General features: G+C 39.5%; 1 pseudogene; it reads right to left on the reverse strand.

The window, feature by feature from the left end:
* The window catches only part of LOC131074236 (tyrosine decarboxylase 2-like), a 76,347-nt pseudogene that overhangs the window by 25,560 nt on the left and 29,968 nt on the right, over positions 1 to 20,819 (reverse strand).

Genomic DNA, 20,819 nt, shown 5'->3' on the forward strand with positions numbered 1-20,819 from the left:
GGAAGAAGAATTTCGCTCCTGACCCTTCCAAAGGGTCCAGAGAGAAATTCATCATAAACTTCATTTGCCACCTTGTTTGAGCTTGAAACCTTGTTCCTAACTTGGAAAATGGTCTAACTTTGCCTTGTGAAGTGGTTTGAAACTTGAACACTAAGCAATTTGGCCTGGAATGAAGATTTCGCTCCTAACCCTTTGAGAGGGTCCAGAGCGAAAATCTTATTTGAGCTTATTTTTCACTAATTTTGGCTAACTTTTTATGTGCAGGCTCTCTTGGAATGAAGAATGGACATCATTTGATACATTTGAAGATTTGGAAGCATGCAAAATGAAGAATTTTGGACAAGGAAGGCAATTTTGCTCCTGACCCTTCCAGAGGGTCCAGAGCGAAATTTTGAATAGCTCTCATCTTGCAATGAAAAATGTCAAGTTTTGGGCATGAATGAAACAAGGACAACTCCCATTTGCCTCCTGAAGAAGTTTCAACTTAAAAGAATGAAGGATTTTGCTTAAAACCTAATTTTCACTCCTGACCCTTCCAGAGGGTCCAAGGCGAAAATCTTTATGGGAGACATTTCTTGCTCAGTTTGGTCAGATTGGAGTATCAAAGGCATGATGAAAGGTGGAAAGAGCATGTTGAAACCCTTAGGCATGTTTGGAAATGAAGAAAATGAAGGATTCTGCCCAAGAAAGGCAATTTTGCTCCTGATCCTTCCAGAGGGTCCATAGCGAAATTCCTAAAAAACACCTTTTTCTTGCAAGGTCAAAACAATCTTTTTGGTTTTTTATGGTTTGAATGAATGTGAGGAAGTATGTTTTGTCCTTTGAAGATAATTGAGATGGTCAAGAGGAAGCAACCAAGCCTAGAAAATGATTTTCGCTCTTGACCCTTCCAGAGGGTCCAAGGCGAAAATCCTAAAACTTGTCTTTTCTTCCAAAGTTTGGGCAAAGCTAAGCTTAGGCATGGGTATAAGAAGACGTTTGAATTTCCTTAAATTTGAATTGGATTGCTAAGGATGAGAATTTTGATGCCAAGACAAAAAATCGCTCCTGACCCTTCCAAAGGGTCCAGAGCGAAATTTCCAATTCCTCCTATTTTCCTTGCATTTCAAGATAAAATTTTGGTTTTCAGGACTTGGGTGGGTGAGAGGCATGATGTTCTATGCCTTAGAAGTGATTTGAAGTTAAAAAGCATGAAGGAATAGGCCTAAAACTCAAAATTTGCTCCTGACCCTTCCAGAGGGTCCAGGGCAAAAATCATAAAATCAACATATTCCTTTTAAGTTTGTGCTAAGGCAAGGATACACCAAGGTGGAAATGACCTTTAAGACCATTGATGAGTAATTGTTTGTTTCAAAAGTTGATGATTCTAGGTCAGAGAGGGAAAATCGCTCCTGACCCTTCAAGAGGGTCTAGGGCGAAAATCTAAAAAGCCCCTATTTTACCTTGCAAGAACAAGCCAAACTTGGGTGGAGTGAATGAGGAAGAACATTGCCTAGCTATGAGTGAAAAATTCAACAAAAACTGTGGAAGGAGTAAGCCTAAGGAGGAAAAATCACTCCTGATCCTTCCAAAAGGTCTAGGGCAAAAAACCCTAAAATCACCTTTTTCCTCCTAATTTGAATGAAACTAAGCCCGGAATTCAGTGAAAGAGCCTATTTGAAATGCCTTGAAGAGGTTTTGGACCTTCAAAAGTGAGAATTTTGAGCCCAATTGTAAATTTCGCTCCTGACCCTTCCAGAGGGTCCAGAGCGAAATTCCCTAAAATGCAACTTTTCCTTCAAAGTTTTGATGAGCTAACCCAGTGATGGAAGGAAATGGACCCTAGAGATTGCCTTGGAGGAGTTTAATGATCAAGCTAAGGTGAATTTTGGCCTAAATTGAAAAAATTGCTCCTAACCCTTCCAGAGGGTCTAGGGCAAAATCATCAGGAAGCTTCATTAAGGCTCAATCAAACCTTGATATTCCCCAATTTGCACTAAATTACCCAAATTCAAGACATTTGGGAGGTTGAATTAAATTTGCATTAATTAAGGCATTGGCAATTTAATTAATTAATTTTTAGGCCTTGAAATAATTGAAAATCCACCTTGAAGGCATCAAAATTAATTTTAAAATTTAAAAAATACAAAGTGAGCGCTCAAAATCATTATTGTGCCTTTACAAACAAGTCGGCCATCTTTTGAGAGGTATTTAATTTATTTTTTGCCCTATTTGCCAAGTCGGCCTTGAGGGAAATTAGGGTGAGCGCCCTATATAAAGGAGGAGTGTTGTTTCAAATTTCAAATCATTCATTCATTCCTTCTAAGTGCGATTTTGAGGAGCAGATTGAGGAGCAAAATCTAGCAGATTGGAGGCGAATTTTTGCTAAGTGTTGGAGGTTAAAGAAGGTGAAGCTCTTTTGAAGGCTAATGGAGGCGTAATTCATCCAAAGGAAGACCACAATTCAACCCTTGTCCAGCAAAATCTGGTCTTCTTTCTTCATTTTCCAAGGTTTTATAGTTAAGCATTCAAGGGAAGGTATTAAGAATCATTTTGGAGTTCTTATTCAAGGCTTGTTTTGATTTTCATAGCAATTTTTTTTTAAAAAGGGTCTAAGTCTTGAGAATTTGATTTCATTCATAATTAATTGAAAAATGAAGAATTTTGGATTTATCATGACATTTTCAAATTAATATCTTGAATCTTTCCCTTGAAAAGTCTTAATTTCTATGCTTTAAGGTATAATGCTTAAGGACTAACTTTAATCTTTTGTGTAGGCATCAAATGGCGACCCCCGGAGTTGGAAGATCAACTACTTGGCGGACCCTCATCAAAGAAGATCAAGTCAGGACAAGGACGATCTCCTCCAGTCCAGTTTCATTAAGGACGACCTTCTCCATCTATCTTCCAGTCTAGCATTTGAAGGAAAGCATCACCAAATTGAGAATAAACCAAGTATTAGACAAGGTGGCATCCTAGTCATCATTCCTCCAGTCGGGTTGGTCCACCTTAGCATGTCCAGATTCAATGTACTTGACTCATTAAAGGTGGCACAAACTTCGATGTACCTACCCCAACTATCTATTGGTCAAATATTCTAGAGAAGACATGTGTCCAAATAATGCAATTATTTCATTGGTCAGAATTAAGTTTGTTGTAACAAACCCTAATTAGGGTTTCATTGTAAAATCTTGGCCATTGATCTCAAATTGATCCAAGCCATTGAATGGTATTGTGGGCACTATATAAGCCCTGGCTCTTCATTTGTAAAGGCTAATAGTGAGTGAATAGGAGTCAATAATAGTTAGTCAGTAGTTAGAAGGTGAATAGTTAGCTAATAGTGGATAGTTAGTTGATAGAATAGCACTTAGAATAGAATAGAGAGAGAAGGCAAAGATTGTTGCCAAGATGTTGTAAAAGACTTGTAAAACTTCATTGAAGAAATGGTGAAATCTATGGGTCGATTCAACAATTTGCATGGTCTCTATACTTCTCAGATTTGATTTCATGTTATTAGATGAGTGGAAGAAATGTGTTTGATTGATGGTGAAATTTGTATTTCCATACTACTAGCAGTTTGTTGATTGCAGACTTGCCTTGTGTAGTCAACTAGAATCATTCAGCTTAAGCTCAACTTCAATTGTCGCTTCTTCATTGATATGCATCAGCTTGATGGTGTCTATGCCTATAGCGATGATCTGAACATCATAAAGCTTTCCTCCAAAGATCGCACTAACCTTGTGGAGATGGTCCTGCGATGTCAAAACAAGACTTAGTTAGAATTTCATCAAAGATCAATCATTGCTCCTACATTTCTTAGTATCAGAATTAGATCCTTTCCTCGCCCTCATCCTTTTTCCTTTTTCAAAATCTAAGCCAGTGAAATCCTGTGATTCCAGCAAAATAGACGTTTAGGTCGTCAAGTGTAAGTCCCCTTGTGATTCCAGCAAAATCACATCATACCACAAAGAGCTTATCCACATGTAGAGATCCTACATACAAAGAACCTTGAAGTCATCCCGATTGATCCTTTTCACGACATCTTCAGCATTCGGAGACTTTATTCAAGAGAGGATAAGGTACCCTTTAGGTATTTTATTCTGTGTTCTCATGTGCATAAAAAACACATCAACAAGTCCTCCCGCTGAAATATTGCGGTACAGTGATTCGTGCTTAAGTGTGTTTTGTTTACTTGGCTGGTTCACTGCCAAGTTTCCTTGTCTTACCCGCTAGAAAGCGGAAGGGGCTAGCTTGCCGCCCATTATTGTAATAAGCATTTTCAGAAGTTTGCATCTAACGATCCCCTGCCACCGTATGCTCTTACCCTCCTAGCTTAGGCTCTCGGTGATCAAAAGGTGTAGGATTCCTTTCAGCTGGTTTAGTTTTCTTATTCTAATCCCTAAGGGGTGTTGGTGTGATTGTAATCTTGTTAAAAAATCAAAAAAATTGTTGGGTATATTACAGTGGTATCAGAGCCACTCTTCCTGCTAGCCTGTGTGATCAAAGGGTTCCATGAGTGACAGAGATATCAGATACTACAATCAGGAACAGAAAAGGAAGCAGCTTTAGATACCGTCAGTGCTAGTAGAGGAAACTTTTTCAGAAGTTTTGAGAAACAGAGACCAGGAAGTTGATTTAGCAGATTCAATGGATTCAATGGGAAAGAGAATATTTGGTCAAAAAGATGCAAATGTGGCTGTGGAGAGAGTTGGGAAGAAGTTTGATAATATGATGGACATGATGTCTCAGTTGTTGGCCACTTGTAAACAAAATGCTGGAGGAGGTCATAGTCAAAACCAGAATCAAAATACCAATGGAAATAATGCCAACACTTCCAACAATTCTAGTAAATTCTAGTGGTAATGGGAATGGCAGCAACCATAGTAGCAACAATGGTGGAATGTCTGTTGGATCGGTGTCAAGACCTTTGCAACCAGTTTTCCTTCCAAGGGAAGCACCGCCTCCTGAAGTAGAAGTCCCCGTGGCTGATAAGATCCAGGCTAGTTTCGTGGAGTATGCATCACTTCCCCAAGAGATTTGAAATGTCTTGTCTCTTGACCAATTCATGAATCAAAAGAAGAGGAGGGAAGGAGGATATGATAATCGATACTCCACTCCAAGAGACTATCAGCAAGCTCTTGGGAAGGTTACTCTAGTACATTTTGATGGAAGCAGTAATAGTACAACTAGAGCGTGGGTGCAAAAGTTGGACAATTATTTATACTTGAGGCCTATGCCCGAAGAAGATGCCATCAAATTCGCTACATTGCACTTGGATGGTGTTGCTCACGAATGGTGGTACCATGGGTTGGTCACCCTTGGCCACAACTTGATCACCACGTATGTTGAATTCACAAACCGGCTAATTGAGAGGTTTGATTCAAAGGATCTGGAGGTTAAATTTAGAGAGCTTGCTCAACTCAAACAGAAAGGCTCCTTGGACAATTACATAACTAAGTTCCAAAATCTCTTAGTTATGGTCAGTAGCATTTCAGAGAAGAGGCTAGTTGTTCTATTCATAGAAGGCCTTGAAGCGCCCTTGCAAGGATGGGTCAAAGCATTTGATCCGCCTACCTTGGTGGAGGCCATCAAGAAGTCTAGAAGTATGGAGTTGGCTGCCCCAAAGAGTAAATTTCAGTCCAAGCCTCTTCCTTTCCGAAGGGATAAAAAGAAGTTTTCAAATCAGACCAAGAAATTTCATTCTCGAAAAGATGATGATCTTCGTCAAGAGCTCCGGAGGAAGAATCTATGCTACTCTTGCAGAGAATCTTGGGCCCCAGGACATAAGTGTCATGGGAAGGGTAATTTACATCAAATGGAGTCCTATTCAGCTGATGGATCAGATTCTGAAATCTCCGAATAGAAGACTGAAAATGAGGACAGCAAGTATGAAGAGGTTCCTGAAGGGCCTGAAAGTGAACTAGAAGATAGAGGACTGGTTCCTCAACTCTTGAGAATTCACAAAAATGAGTACTTTACAGCTCGGGGAGTGATAAGAGAACATCGTGTCATTTCTCTCATTGACATAGGAGCGACTCACTTCATTGATGAGAGAATTGTTGCAAAGAGGGGGCTAGCTTCAAAGTCATAGTAGCCAATGTCTCCACTATATCATGCAACCAAATGATTTCCAACATGTCTCTGAAGTTGGGAAATCATCAAATTAAAGATGACTTCTTTGTGGTTAGCATTGGAGGGACTGATGATGCAGTCCTTGGGATTCAGTGGCTGAGATCTCTTGGTGAGATCACATTAAATCTACAAACCATGGAGCTGAAATTCATAGTATTGAGAGGGATGTCCAATGGTGGTCTTAGAGTTGTATCATTGAAGAGGATGGAGAGGCTAATCCGCCATAACCAAGTGGAGTGGGTAGTAGAGTGCTTAGTGATGCCATCAAGTCCACTTGAGGAAAAAAGGAGCTACCCCACAAACATCCAAGCTCTAATCACCAAAAGGAGTAAGGTTTTTGAGAATCCACCTCTTGGTAGGCCTCCTAAACGTGGCACCGAGCACATCATTGAGATTGAAGAAGGAGCTAAACCTGTCATGACTACTCCTTACCAGTACCCCAAGAAGCTGAAGGGTGAGATTGAAAAGGCCATTAAGGAGTTGCTGGACATGGGTTACATTAGCCCAAACAAGAGCCCTTTTGCTTCGGCTGTTGTATTGGTGAAAAAGAAGGATGGGACCATGCATATGTGTGCAGATTACCGAGCACTAAATCAAAAAATCATCAAGAATCGGTGCCCTATTCCAAGGATTGATGAGCTCATTAATGAGATACATGGTGCAGTGTTGTTCTCAAAGATAGATCTTAGATCGGGCTACCATCAAATCTGGATGAGAGCATCAAATGTTGAGAAGACCACATTCAAATGCCACTTTGGGCATTTTGAATTCCTAGTCATGCCCTTTGGCTTGACTAACGCTCCTGCCACATTCTAGTCTTGCATGAACAAGATCTTTCAGAAGCAGTTGAGAAAGTTTGTACTCATATTTTTTGATGATATCCTCATCTTCAACAAGTCTTGGAAGGAGCACTTGCAACACTTAGATTAAGTGCTCAATATACTGGAGTCCGAATCCTTGTTTGCTAAGGAGTCCAAATGTGAATTTGGAATGAGAGAGTTGCTCTATCTTGGTCACATCATCAGTGCAGAAGGTGTGAAGGTGGATCCTGAAAAGATTAGAGCTGTCATTGATAGGCCACCACCTAAGAAAATAACACACTTGAAGGGATTCTTGGGTCTATGTGGTTTTTACAGAAGGTTTGTGAAGGGATACTCTCAGTTGCCTACCCCCCTCATAGATCTCACTAGGAAAGGAGCTTTTGAGTGGTCAAAAAAGGCACAAACAGTGTTTGATCGGTTCAAGGAGATTATGAGCTCGTGCACTATTTTGGCCTTACCACAATTCACCAAGCCTTTCGAACTACAATGTGATGCATTAGGACAAGGTTTTGGTGCGGTCCTCTTGCAATACAAACATCCTATTGTTTTTGAAGGTAGAAAATTAAGAGGAGCTGAAACATTATAATCCATATATGATAAAGAGATGTTTGCCATAATGCATGCTCTTGTGAAGTTTAAGTAGTACCTTGTGGGAAGTAAGTTTGTTGTTAAGACTGATCACAACAGTCTTAAGCACTTCATGCATTAGAGGGACTTGAATGAGAGAGAGCAGAAATGGGTGAGTAAACTACAGGCTTACTATTTTGACATTGAGTATGTCAAAGGGAGGAATAACATTGTGGCTAATGCTCTATCTAAAAGACCCTACTTGAGCTCTTTGTGCGAGTTTACTGCAGATTGGAGAGAGTTGTTGCTTGCTGATTATGCCAAAAATCAGTTTGCAAGAAGCATTATTGAGGGTATTTTTCATGATGAAAAGTGCAAGTTGGTTGAGGGGCTGATCTTATACAAGGGAAGGATCTTCATTGTGGCTGAATCTAAGCTTAAGGAGAAGATTTTGCAGACCTTCCATGACATTCCCCTTGCTAGTCACCAAGGTTATTTCAAGACTTATAGGTAGATCCGAGAAAGATTTACTTGGAAGGGGTTGAAAAATGATGTCTTGAGATACATTAAGGAGTGTAATACATGTTAGAAGAACAAAGATGAGAACACTCTACCAGCTGGTTTGTTACAACCTTTGCCCATTCCCAATCAAAAATGGGAAAGTATATCCATGGACTTCATCACTGGGTTGCCACGGGCTCAGGGGAAGGATTGTGAATGTGTTGTGGTGGATAGATTGACTAAGTTTGGTCACTTTTTCACCATCACTAGCTCATTTACAGCAACACAAGTTGTTGATGTGTTCTTTTGGGAGGTGTTCAAGTTACATGGATTGCCGAAGAACATTGTAAGTGATAAGGACAAGTTCCTAAGTGCTTTTTGGTAGGAGATCTTTAGACTATGTGGTATTGTGCTCACTCCAAGAACAAGTTATCACCTATAGACTGAGGGGAAAACTGAGATTGTAATAAGTGGTTGGAAGACTATCTCAGAAACTATGTCTCGGAGCAGCAGAATGCATGGGTGAGATGGCTTCACATGGGAGAGTATTGTTACAACCCTTCATATCACATGTCCATCAGAATGTCACCATTCATGGCACTATACAGTTATGAAGCTCCTAGCTTCACTGATTTGATATTTGGTGATAGTAGATCCCCTCAGGCGAAGGATATGATGCAGAAGAGTCAAGATATTTTGAGGTCTTTGAGGGACAATCTCCAACATGCACAGAATCAACAGAAGTTGTATGCTGATCAGCAGTGGATTGAACGCACCTTTGAGGTGGGTGACATGGTTTACTTGAGGCTCTAGCCTTACAAACAATCTACTCTCAAGAAGAGTGGATTTGAGAAATTGAAGCCACATTTCTACGGGCCTTTCAGAGTCATTAGGAGAATTGTGGAAGTGGCGTATGAGTTGGAACTTTTGACAAGAAGAAAACTTCACAATGTATTTCATGTGTCTCGCCTTAAGAAAGCTCTTGGAAATAATGTTGTAGCTTTAGCAGAGTTGCCTCAACTTGATGAGGAGGGAGAGTTGGTTTTGATTCCTGAAGCTATCATTGACTTCAGGGAGCGTTCTTTGAGAAAAAAGGTGATCAAGGAATACTTGATCAAATGGAAGAACTTACCTATTGAGGATGCTCCTTGGGAGAATGAAGAGATTCTGCAACATCCAAGCTTGTGATTGCTTGAGGACAAGCAATCTTGGGGAGGGCGGACTGTAATGACCCCTGCTCAGTAAGGAGTACTCAGTGGTCCATTGGCCTATTCCAGATACCCGTAGGCTGATTAGAATGAAAAATTAGGGTTTCCTATTTTCTAGGAGGATTCTTTAGAGTTTTCAGAGATGTTCTAATTGAAATTTGGCAAAAAGAATTGAGGATTCCTTCTGGGTTTTTCGAGAGCTTCACGATGGTTTAACATTCATTATGTTCTGGAGTGATTTTCAAACTTACTATTTTTAGTAAGTTGGTGGTAGCTGATTGGACTTTGAGGTTTTTCAGGGTTTTTGGAACTCTCTTACAAGGTTCGACGAGCATGTCTTTCGGATATGTTTTCATGACTTACTGTTTTTAGCAAGTGTCAGTTCAGGCAGTGCTATTTTTGGCAGTCTTGATCAGAGCTCCAATCCAATTCAAATTAGTGTTTTCTGCACTTCCATTGACATGGTTGATTTGGCAACAATCAGTGGTTGATTTTTAATTTTTAATTAAATATTATTACTTTATTCTAAAGTTTAATATTTAATTATTTCAATTATTTATTCTGGAGGAACAACTTAGGAAAGGAAATATAATATCATTTATCCCAAGTTATATTTTATTTCTCAAGTTAGAAAAGGGCGTCCAAATTGAATATGTTTTATGTATCTAATATTCCATTGTTGCAAGTGTGGACCTTGGGAAAAGTACGCCTAGGCTTACTTGGGAAAGTGGACACTATGTTTGAAGGGGACATGAAGATGAAATGAAGTGAATTTTAAATGAATTTTGGGCACCATTTCACGTGAATTTGAGATTCAAAATCTATAAATATAGGGTTGGGTGCCTCATTTGAACATCTTGAAGAAATCATATTGTTATGTTGTTGTAATGGTGAGTGAACTTGAGCTTCCAAGTTGTGGCTCCCTAGTTTAGCCAGTTTCGTACTTGAGACATAGTACCTAGCTAAGTGTTGGATTGTTGGTGAAGTTTTTAGTGTGCATTTTCAGATTTTTAGTGTGGCGTGGTTTTTCAGTGAGTGGTGTAGTTTTCAGTGTTGTTGGTTTTTGGTGTGGCTGAAGTGAAGATTGGTTCATATCTCCCTGCCTATGCAATCGATCATTCTGGGTATTAGCCTATTGGAAGCGTATTCAAAGGGTGACCATTCTTCTACCTTGGCATTTGTTTTGGTGTGCATTCTGATTTTTGGTAGCAAATCATACTTCCCAGCTGGGTCGTACCTTTTATTGGCTGCCTTGGGTTGCGTGCTGGTTGTTGGTGGTGTTCGCGGTGCAGGTTTAAGATTCTAGTTGCATTGCCTTTGTCATAGCTTTCATTTGCTTCAGTTTTTGTGTCGTTTCGAGTTGTTTTGAGTGAGTTATGAACATAATAGTGAATTTGGTAGACAACAGATTGTATTTCTAGTTTAGTGATTAGTGGTGTGTTATTTCTTTGTGGGTGGGTTTGGGTTTGTTAATTGTGATAAGTCTGGAGAAATTCAACAGGATTGGACAGCATAATTTCTCTTTTCTATGCATTGCATATCTTTATTGTAATGCTGGATAGTAGTATAAACAACCATTTTTGGATTGTAGAACAAATCCTCGATGAAAAGTGGAAGAGACTGGCTTGCCACCTACATTTGATCTTTGTAATTCTCTCTTCCCGCTAAATAAGCGGTCAAGTGATATTGTGTTTGTAATGGTCCTCCCGTTGCACAAGCGGTAGAGTGATATTTTGTTTGTAATGGCTGTTTATAGTAGTATAAACAACCATTTTTGGATTGTAGAGCAAATCCCCGCTGAAAAGTGGAAGAGACTGGCTTGCCGCCTACATTTGATCTTTGTAATTCTGTCCTCTTGCTGAATAAGCGATCGAGTGATATTGTGTTTGTAATGGTCCTCCCGCTGCACAAGCAATAGAGTGATATTTTGTTTGTAATGGTCCTCCGGTTGCATAAGTGGTTGAGTTGAGCTTTGTTATAAGTGTTTAGTCCTGCCGCTGAAATATTGCGGTAGAGTGATTTGTCCTTGAGTGTGTTTTGTTTACTTGGCTGGTTTACCACCACGTTTCCTTGTCTTACCCACTGGAAAGCAGAAGGGTCTGGCTTGCTGCCCATTATTGTAATAAGCATTTTCAGAAGTTTGCATCTAACGATCCCCTGCCACCGTATGCTCTTACCCTCCCAACTTGAGCTCTCGGTGATCAAAAGGTGTATGGTTCCTTTCAGCTGGTTTATTTTTCTTATTCTAATCCCTAACAGGTGTTGGTGTGATTGTAATCTTGTTAAAAAATCAAAAAAATTGTTGGGGATATTACACAAAATCATATAATGTGTGCTAGAAAAGGGACATTACATCAATACTTGACGACTTTCCCCAGTATGATGATATTTGATTAGGATGCTTAGATGGTATTCACGTTATCCTTGAACCTTCTCCATATAAGAATGATTAACTTAATCTCTTGAAGATGCTTTCCTTGTTATGATGAGCATGTTACTATCTTTACTTGAGATGGAAAAATCATTTACCTTGGGTTTTGACTTATCAAAGTGTTACTAAAGAAAATTGTCTTATTCATAAGACTTCACGATTTTCCAAATACTTTATTACTCTAACTATCTATGTAAATTACTTCTATCTTCTTACTAGCTATTGGTGCTCAAGGTTTTCCATTCACTTGACCAAATAAATATTTATTGTTTGTTAACTTACTAGGTCAATGATTGGGACATCACAAGATTTTTGTTGTCAAAGATTGTGCTGATCCACCATATGCAAGTGCAGAGATAGCCAAGAAGAACCTTTAGAGGGCCTATAATTCTGAAAGGGAGTGTTTCGATACCACTTTCAATCCTTCTACCAAGGTTTAAGACATCACACATTTTTTTTTTGATGCATTTGAGGAATAGCATCAATCATTGCGTAGTAAGTCTTTTGGTCTTGATTAGGGAGCTTAAATTTGAACTTGAAATGCAAGCCACAAAGAAAATTCTTGGTGGCCTGATGAATGAAATACAATAAAGTTCTTGTGCCTCATTTGAGAAACTTCGAGGCATGAGCCCAAGGTAAGAGAGCCAATGGCCTCCCTTTAGAATTGAGAAGCAAGGACAACCAAATGGAGTATTGATTAATGGGTAAACCATTGTGAAAATCATCTCCAACCCAACAAAGCTATGGTTTGGTGGCTTCCCTCAAGCCTTCCAAATACTTTTGATAACAAAAGTGATTTGAATGGAAACAGGTTGCCTCATGGTGAGAAGAGTTCCTAAGTCCAAGCCTTTCTAGGCCAGACAACCTTGATGAGTGCTCGTGCTAATGCAATGACAAGCAAGAGTTTTCCAAGCTTCATTACCTTGGAGAGCTCTAATAATCCATTTAGCACACAAGGCAATGCCTTGATGCTAAATGGAAAATAATCCTAGGCCTCTGGCATCACAAGGGAGGCAATAAAACTCTCAAGCCACACAATGGAAGCCTTAATACCCATCACTAGAAGCCTAGAGAAAATCTCTAAGGAGCTTCTCAAACTTCAAGTAATAAATGCCTTGGAAGGGATCTAGCATGAGTAACAAACATGAGTGACTGCCAAGATCTTGGAGAAAATTTGGAATTTTTAAACCAATGAGAGAGGCTTGATAATCCAATATCGTACGTTCTTAATTCTTGCAATAACTACCTACCAAAGCTTTGAAGGAGTGGCATGGAAGGAAAAGGGCATTCCCAAAAATTGAAAGATCTTCATATATTCAATTCATTTCTAAATATTTGCAGATTAGCAATGGTTTTACATACACATTGTAGGTTTCGTGAATACAAGAAATTGAAAATTATACATCCCTTGAATTAAATAGTGCAATAAATAAAACATATAACAAAATTTACTCATTTATTACTTTTCTGTTTGAAACAAAAAGACACAATATAAATTTTTGACCTGTCATTTACAACTCAATAAGTCACCTCTTATAACATCCAACCTTCACATAGCTGCTACCCTCTGTTTAGATCTCCAGAAATGTCATTACCCAACACTGCCTTGGATTATAGGCTCATAGGAAAGTTGTTATGTTCAGGGAATCACACCAGCAGTGAAAATACAATCTAGACAAGACCCCCACATTCTCATCAATCACATGAAATTAATATTATCGCCCAACAATAGGAATTTCTATAAGGAATGACTTATATATTATGTTCACACCAGCTGTAATAAAAGATTGATATAAGTGCTGGTAGATACAAACCATCAAATTTTCATCGCTCATCTTGGAATATTCAATATGTGAAGACAAAAATGGATGACATGTTAATGATTAAGACTCCTCTAGCTATCTGTAAGGGGTTGCTATCTCGGGGAGACCAGTATGCTTCTGGGGTTGTGAGTCCCTTGTTATTCTCAGTAGGTGGAAGTTGTGGTGACAGACATATGTTTATTGCCAAGCTACAGATGTGTGAGAACTAGACAAAAAACTTATATAGGGGGAAGTAGAGTACCCCGACCGTTCACGAGAGAACATATCTACATTGTACTTTACTTTCCCACAGGCGAAGGTTCATGGTGGAGAAATCCAAGGAGGACCAAAACAACATTCCAGCGAGCAAAGGTGTTTAGAGCGATTGCAAAGCAGAGGTGAAGTAGGAGCAACAACAGAGTAGCAGAGTGACTCAGAGTCCCTGTTTAGGGAGGGGGCCTGGGTCTTGTACTGGGTAAGTCGTCGCAGGCTCACGAGAGAGTCAGTGGTGCACCAGGTTGAGTTCCAAAGGAGACAAGGTCTTTGTGGATCAGGAGTTTACGTGAGAAGCTACAGCCAGGGGCGAGGTGCAGTGGTAGTTGTGCCGGTGTTTCAAGAGTGGACATTGATCTAGGGGCGGGAACTTGTAATCGAGTGCTGGAGAAGTACTCGGGGTAGTGACCAACAATATAGTTGGAATTGTTTGTAGACCAGGCCAGGGAATTGTTTGTAGACCAGGCCAGGGGCCATTCTTCAGATCAATAAAGCTATCTTATTGCCCCAACATTGTGTTATTGTGTAAGGATTCCGCTGTGCAAGTTTGTACGTGTTGTGCAAGTGTGTGTGTGCAGGTTCTGGAGCTTGGGAGTGCTTACAGGTGTAGTCGAGTTCTTGGAAGTGCTTGGATCTCATAGACAAGTACCTAAAAGATCATCGGTGCCGCACGAGAAAACCTAGCCCCGTGACACTATCCTCCTTATTTACCACAATATTGCTGAAGAATCAATGCCCAATGCATCAACTGTTACACCCACGGCTCGAACCATGCAGCTTCGATCCCTAGACGGGTCTTCTTTCTGCCCATGGTTCCTCCTGGCACTTACTATGGAGTCCATGCCTTCCCATAATGCCTTGAAAAGATCATTTCTTTGAATATACAATCTTTCAACCTAATACATTAAACTTAGCATGAAGCCACGACTTAATTACTAGTTGCCACATTATCTAGCAATAATAAATCGAGCGCCCAATATGATTGGCGGGTCTTCTTTCAAAACCAACGATTTAAATAGAAACACAATATTAATATAAAAACATTAATACAAATATCTTCTCTATATTATATATTTGTCCAATATTTATTCGCTACTTCCAATAGCATTGTCTTCGAACTAAATATACACCACTATGAGTAAGTGGTGGATAATAGCTTTTCACGCCAAAACCAAACTCACAACAATTGTTTCGACTGGTAAATATCAATTTCCCAGCCTTTGAAACTTGGTGATTAAATATGCCAAATAATCTCCATGAATCATTGAATGAACACCCAAAATAATATTATATCTGAGCACTACTGGGACCTATTTCTCCAGAATACATTTATCTTTCCAATGACCTTAGTCTAAAATTTCACTGATTTCTGCAATCCAATTGTTAATCCCAACTGAGAAGCCTGAGTGACTCCTCCAAGACCATCTACGGTAGATAAGTCTCACTACTGAAAATGGGGTCCTCAACCATAGAATAGTAGGGGCCCACCCCAATTAATTAGCCTGCTAGAGTAACAGGGTGGATATATTAATTTAGGCAGGTTTATCCTTAGAACAGTAGGGCACTGATTAATTTTAAGAGGGGTGGGATAATTCTATGGGGCGGCAAGCAGCGGATGGATAACACTAATAAGATAGTCATCGCATCCGGCCTTCGTTTGAGAGCAGAGATATTTTGAAAAGGTCTTTTAATTTGAAGGGGCTTAACAATCAATATTTTTTGATTTGAAGGAAGGAAACCGGGTGAGGAGCGTAGGGACGAACACTCAATGAAGGGGTAGGGGCCCCGAAATAGAGGGTGCGCAAGCAGGCTCGACCAGCGGGCCGCCATCACCCATAGAATTGGGCGGGGAAGCTTGCTCTTAGTTGCGGAGGTTCTTTATTACTAACCCATAAGGGCTTGACTGGAGAGCAAGGTACGGAGTCGCTCGCCCGGGGCGAGGGGTGTTGATCGAGCTTTTTTATCTACAAACTATGGGTTTTGGGGTCCGAAGGTAAGGTCATCAGGCGCCTTCCAACCTTGAGGTTAGGCAAGAGAGAGAATCTATAGGTTAGGCAAGAGTTAGGCAAGAGAGAGAATTCCCCAGAGTATTCCCCTCTATCTTCTATGCAGATGCCATATAAATGGATGGATCAACCAACTCCATGACGAGCGATGCTCCTATGCTTACCGACCTGCCTGTCCGCGAAGGGTGATCTACGTACTGGTACCCAATTCTTCACTGCGCATTTCCTCCTCAGGCCACCAACACCTACACCAACACAGACCCGGAGCTAACCTGCTCAACTCACCACCTGTAGCGGCCAAGTAGAGGAGGACACCAATCCACCTACCCCCAGGCAATCAGGAATACTCCACTTACACTTGAAAACTCACTCCAGTCAAGATCCAATAAAGAAGAATGCATCTTTACCAGCCAGGAAGGGACTCCAACCCACTTTACATGCCAGCAGAAACAAAGCAAGCAGTTTCACCACCGGGGTAGCGAGAATGGTATAGGCACCATCCATAAAGTAGTAGAGTCAGCTTCCCTTTTTGGTCCATTGCTGGTAGTGGTATCTCAGCAGATCGATACCCAGCTTTAGATCCTCCGAGTCATTCTCGTAGCATAGATTGCCTCAGCAGCACAGGTAAAGGCATCAGGGGCGGTAGATTTAGATCAATTCATTGGAGATACAGAGCCGCCTAAAAATTTGATAGCTTGTTAGAAAGCCACTACGCTTGGCGTACCTTCCTGTCTCAGGTTCCTTTCGCTCGGATCCATTTGTAATTGAACCATAGCCCATTGATTGAGTGGATCCAGTTGAAGCGCCAATTTCAGTAGTAATTCATAAAATTCAGCAAGTTCTTTTAGTTCGAGATTGAGCAACAGAAGAGGGGGAAGCATCCCTCCCAGTTTGAGAGCCATATTAAATTGATCGAGCTTAACCAAATAAAATTGTTGAACCAGTTGGTTCTCCAGTCCCTATAGTTGTTTTACCACCAATTGAACCAGCATCCCTCCCTGCTGTTCCGACATAAGCTTTTGTTCCTATGTGGGGGATTTGCATGTGTTCCAACATATGCTAGCGTTCAAAGAAGCTTTGTTACAAAAATGCCTGCCCCCCATATAAATAGCATCATTTAGCGCATGGATTGGATGGAGCAACTCGTAGCAAGGATGGGACCGGTATCATAGTCAAAGACAAAGGCCATAGGGATAAGGGCAGCTTCATAAGTCATTGTTTCTCCTCTTGAAGCACACGTTTAAGATGCACCAGAAACCCCTACTATCTATAAGGGCACTTGATTGAGTGAAAGCATCAGTAACTTCGGTATAGAACACAGAAGCACAGGTAGCAGCTTTAGTACCAGATGAGTTATATATTCCAGTTATCTATTTATGAGGTTTCTGTCCTATGTTTCTGAATTTGAGGAACTCCTTAGAAATAATAATGTAAGAAAACATAAATCATTCCATATCCCATATCAACTCCAAAGTCACTTTTATAATATTATTTTTAGTTTTTGGCCACAATTATCTGTTAAGTGACTTTAATTAATCAATTGTCTTAAAGTCACTTTAATTAATTATTAAATATTACCTTTTAATTACTTTAAGGTAATAACATTAAATAATTAATTTTAATTCCTTTTTGCAGCATTTTAGCCTTCAAAAATTAAATAATATTTAATTTCCAAACCTGTCAAAAATATACATTACAGTTGGTGTCCATGAATTATCTTAATAGCATGAGATGTCTAGCGAGCTCACAAAGCTTGAAAAAATTCATGCCATGAATGTGACATGTCTTCTCATGGATAATACCCTTCTCCTCTTTCACTCTACCCACAAGCTTCTCTTTCGGATGGCTTGACTATAATTGTCATATCTTTTGTTGATTGGCTTGTTCATCAAGCACACATTCTTGATATGACTGTTATCCTAATATGGTGACCATCATCCGGCTTCTATCATGTCTACATGCCAGACTTATGATTCATCTTTTCATAACAATGCTACCCTCATCATTTCTTGTCGCATATTCCATGCATACCTCTGTTTCACAATCTTCATGCCATGTTAATGGCCTCTATTTGGTCTATGTATGAAGCCTTGCTATCCATGTAATCCCCTTCATACCCACTGTCATATATTTTTCATTATCAGTGTCCATAACACTTCTTTTTTCGCTGTCATAAGCCTTCATGACTGTGAATATCACTGGTCAATCTTCATCCTCAATCATTACAGTCAATTCGCTTGCCATAAGGATTATTGCAAGCACTTTTGGCCATAAAATAGGTTTGACATTGAACCACAGTTTGTTGTTGACTGCAATAGTGATAATGCTAACAGCAATATTGACAATAATTTTTCAGAGGGTTTTTTCCTCATTTGGCCACATCTAGCCCAATGAGGGTTTTATAAGAAAGATTTCATAAAAACAGAACCTCTATTCATCAATGCTAAGGACCCTCACTAGCCATCTTTTAGCTCAAATACATTGACTCACCTTGCAGGTTCTAGAACTCTCACAACATTGCCTGACTTCTCATGGCTTCCACGCCTCCATTGATGAAAGCCTTTCTATGAGTGTCTCATAAACTAGACATGCGTGAGATTGCATGGGTAAAAGATGATGATCTCCAAGGTCTCCTTAAGCATTTCCACTTTCTTCCTCTTGTTTTGAATGCATACTCCACGTATAAATCCTTAAACAGAGCTATGATGGTGTTTTGAAGCTGAAAACTGGTAAGAACAATGAGAATGGATGTTGCAACACCCTTTCTCATGACAGCAACTGTATGTGAAGGCACTACAACCAGCAAATGAGGCCTGTAACATGCTTGGCCGCCATGGCAGCTGCAAGCTCATAAAAGGAGATCTCCAACATAGGCCAAAACCCTAAACTGCTCAGTCGACTTGCTCCTTTTTTCACTCAAACTTGAACTTTTCTTACACAATGCTTTTCCCTAAACTTTTGCAACGCAAATAATGATTTATGCATGACATTTTGTAACGTGCCTTTTGGTGATAAATGAAGTCTTGAATCCCCTTTTGACAAGGCTGAGGCATCATAAGATGAGCATGCACATGGATATAATGGCCAGCAAGGTCATTTGATGCTTTGACAAATCTATTTTTGTTTTTTTAAACACTACTTGCAGATTCTTTCCTATGGACAAAACAATATTCATGCCTTCTTACTTCCCCTTATACATTTTCATTATTTGAAAGGATCCATATCAAGAACAAAGTCACATAAATTGACCTATTAAAGGCTATTTGGATTGATAGACAAAAATACGTTAACACTTATAAAGAATCTTCAAAATATCGGCTAAGAGAAGCAATGTAAAAGTTGAGAAAAGAATTTAAAAAAAAAATCTCATGTTTAAGTTACTAGGCTATGAAACATTATGACACTTAAAATCCAACAAGTTACTCAGAACACATGAAAATTAATAACCATTACCTTAACCCAAAGAGCTGAGCAATCAAAATTGGTGAACAGCCATTTATGGGGATTCATATTAAAAGAGTCTGCATCCTCCAACCCATCAAGATAACGTTGATATTCAGGGCATATACAAGCACTGCCAGCATAAGCAGCATCAACATGGAGCCATATGTCATGTTCCTATGGGAAAAAAATAAAAAAATCAAAAGAATAATTATGATAAATATCAAAACATTATAAAAGAATAAATGGAAATACGTATCCTTATACCTTAATTTATATGTATAACATTTAGGAATCAGAAATCTCAACTAAATTAATTTTTAAAATGAATTCATTATAAGGAACAATTTTTGTATGTTTTAAACTTTCTTTGAGATGATTTGTTATAAATAATATCAAATGTTTCAAACTAGTACTCAATTTCCTTGAAATTGAACTATAAAGGTGGTGGGGGTGAGGGGTGATCTCTCAACAAGTACCCTTGACCTAATGTATCTTTTGTTGGTTCCTAACTATTACGTCACTACCTAAGCAAAGAACTTAAGTTGGCTTATCTTAGCTAATTGCATTCTCCAACTTCCTAGTTGACCTAGCTGGATCTAACAATATAATATCTATTCATCAATTCACAAAAGAACTTTCATCAAGATCTAATTCACCTAAAGCCAATTGACTTGTATCTGGACCTATCTAGCTTTTCTAGTCGACAACCTACCTAATGTTGAATACTAAACTACCTTACCTACCCTAGTCTAGAGTGCTAAAATATTACCTACTTGACTTTGACATATGATCATCCCTAGCTACAGTTGCTCTAACATGCCTTATAGTGGGATCTAACTTAGCAAGCACTCATCTCTAGTTGCAATTACCCTAGCATACCTCTCTATAGTAGGGCATGACCTAGTAAGCACTCATCCCTAACTATAATTGCCCTGACAACTTGCCTCTCTATAGTAGGGCATGACCTAGCAAGCACTCATCCCTAACTATAATTGCCCTGACAACATGCCTCTCTATGGTAGGGCTTGACCTAGCAACTGCTCATCCCTAGCTGTAGTTGACACCACCATCAATCCACCTCCTACTATTTGCAAGCACCTTTGGCTAAGTCCACCATCCATGAGCTCTACCTTTCTAGCAACGGTTTTCAATCTTTAGAAAACATCGCTATCTTTAGATAGGCATTGATCTAATATGAATATACTTTTGTCAGAGTATACATTCATTCTAATAGTGTTGATGTAACAATACGTTGTCATAAGAAGATATATATAGAGAGAGAATATGTTCCCTTCAACAAAGAAGGCCTTATATAATAAATTGGCACCCTAGGTAATTGGGACCTAAAAATAACTTTGCCTAAACTCAAGGGTATTTTGGTCCACCCCTAGGGATTTTGGATAGAGACAAGCTACTCTCTGTTTTGGCAAAGAGGACGTGCCAAGGATGGTATCTGGAGACAGCTCCTTATATCTGAGGAAAACACAAGCATTATTATAAACAATAATAAAGATTTGGTTCACACAAAAAAGCATAAGCAAGTCAAAGAAAATATAAAATGGGCAACCAGAACCTTTTGATGGAACATCAGGGGGTGATCCAAGTCAAGCTGGGGCAGTGTTGACGTGTATTTTGTACACTGCCTAACACAGAAT

The sequence above is a fragment of the Cryptomeria japonica genome, chromosome 8 (assembly GCF_030272615.1).
Source record: "Cryptomeria japonica chromosome 8, Sugi_1.0, whole genome shotgun sequence".
NCBI classification, from domain to species: domain Eukaryota; kingdom Viridiplantae; phylum Streptophyta; class Pinopsida; order Cupressales; family Cupressaceae; genus Cryptomeria; species Cryptomeria japonica.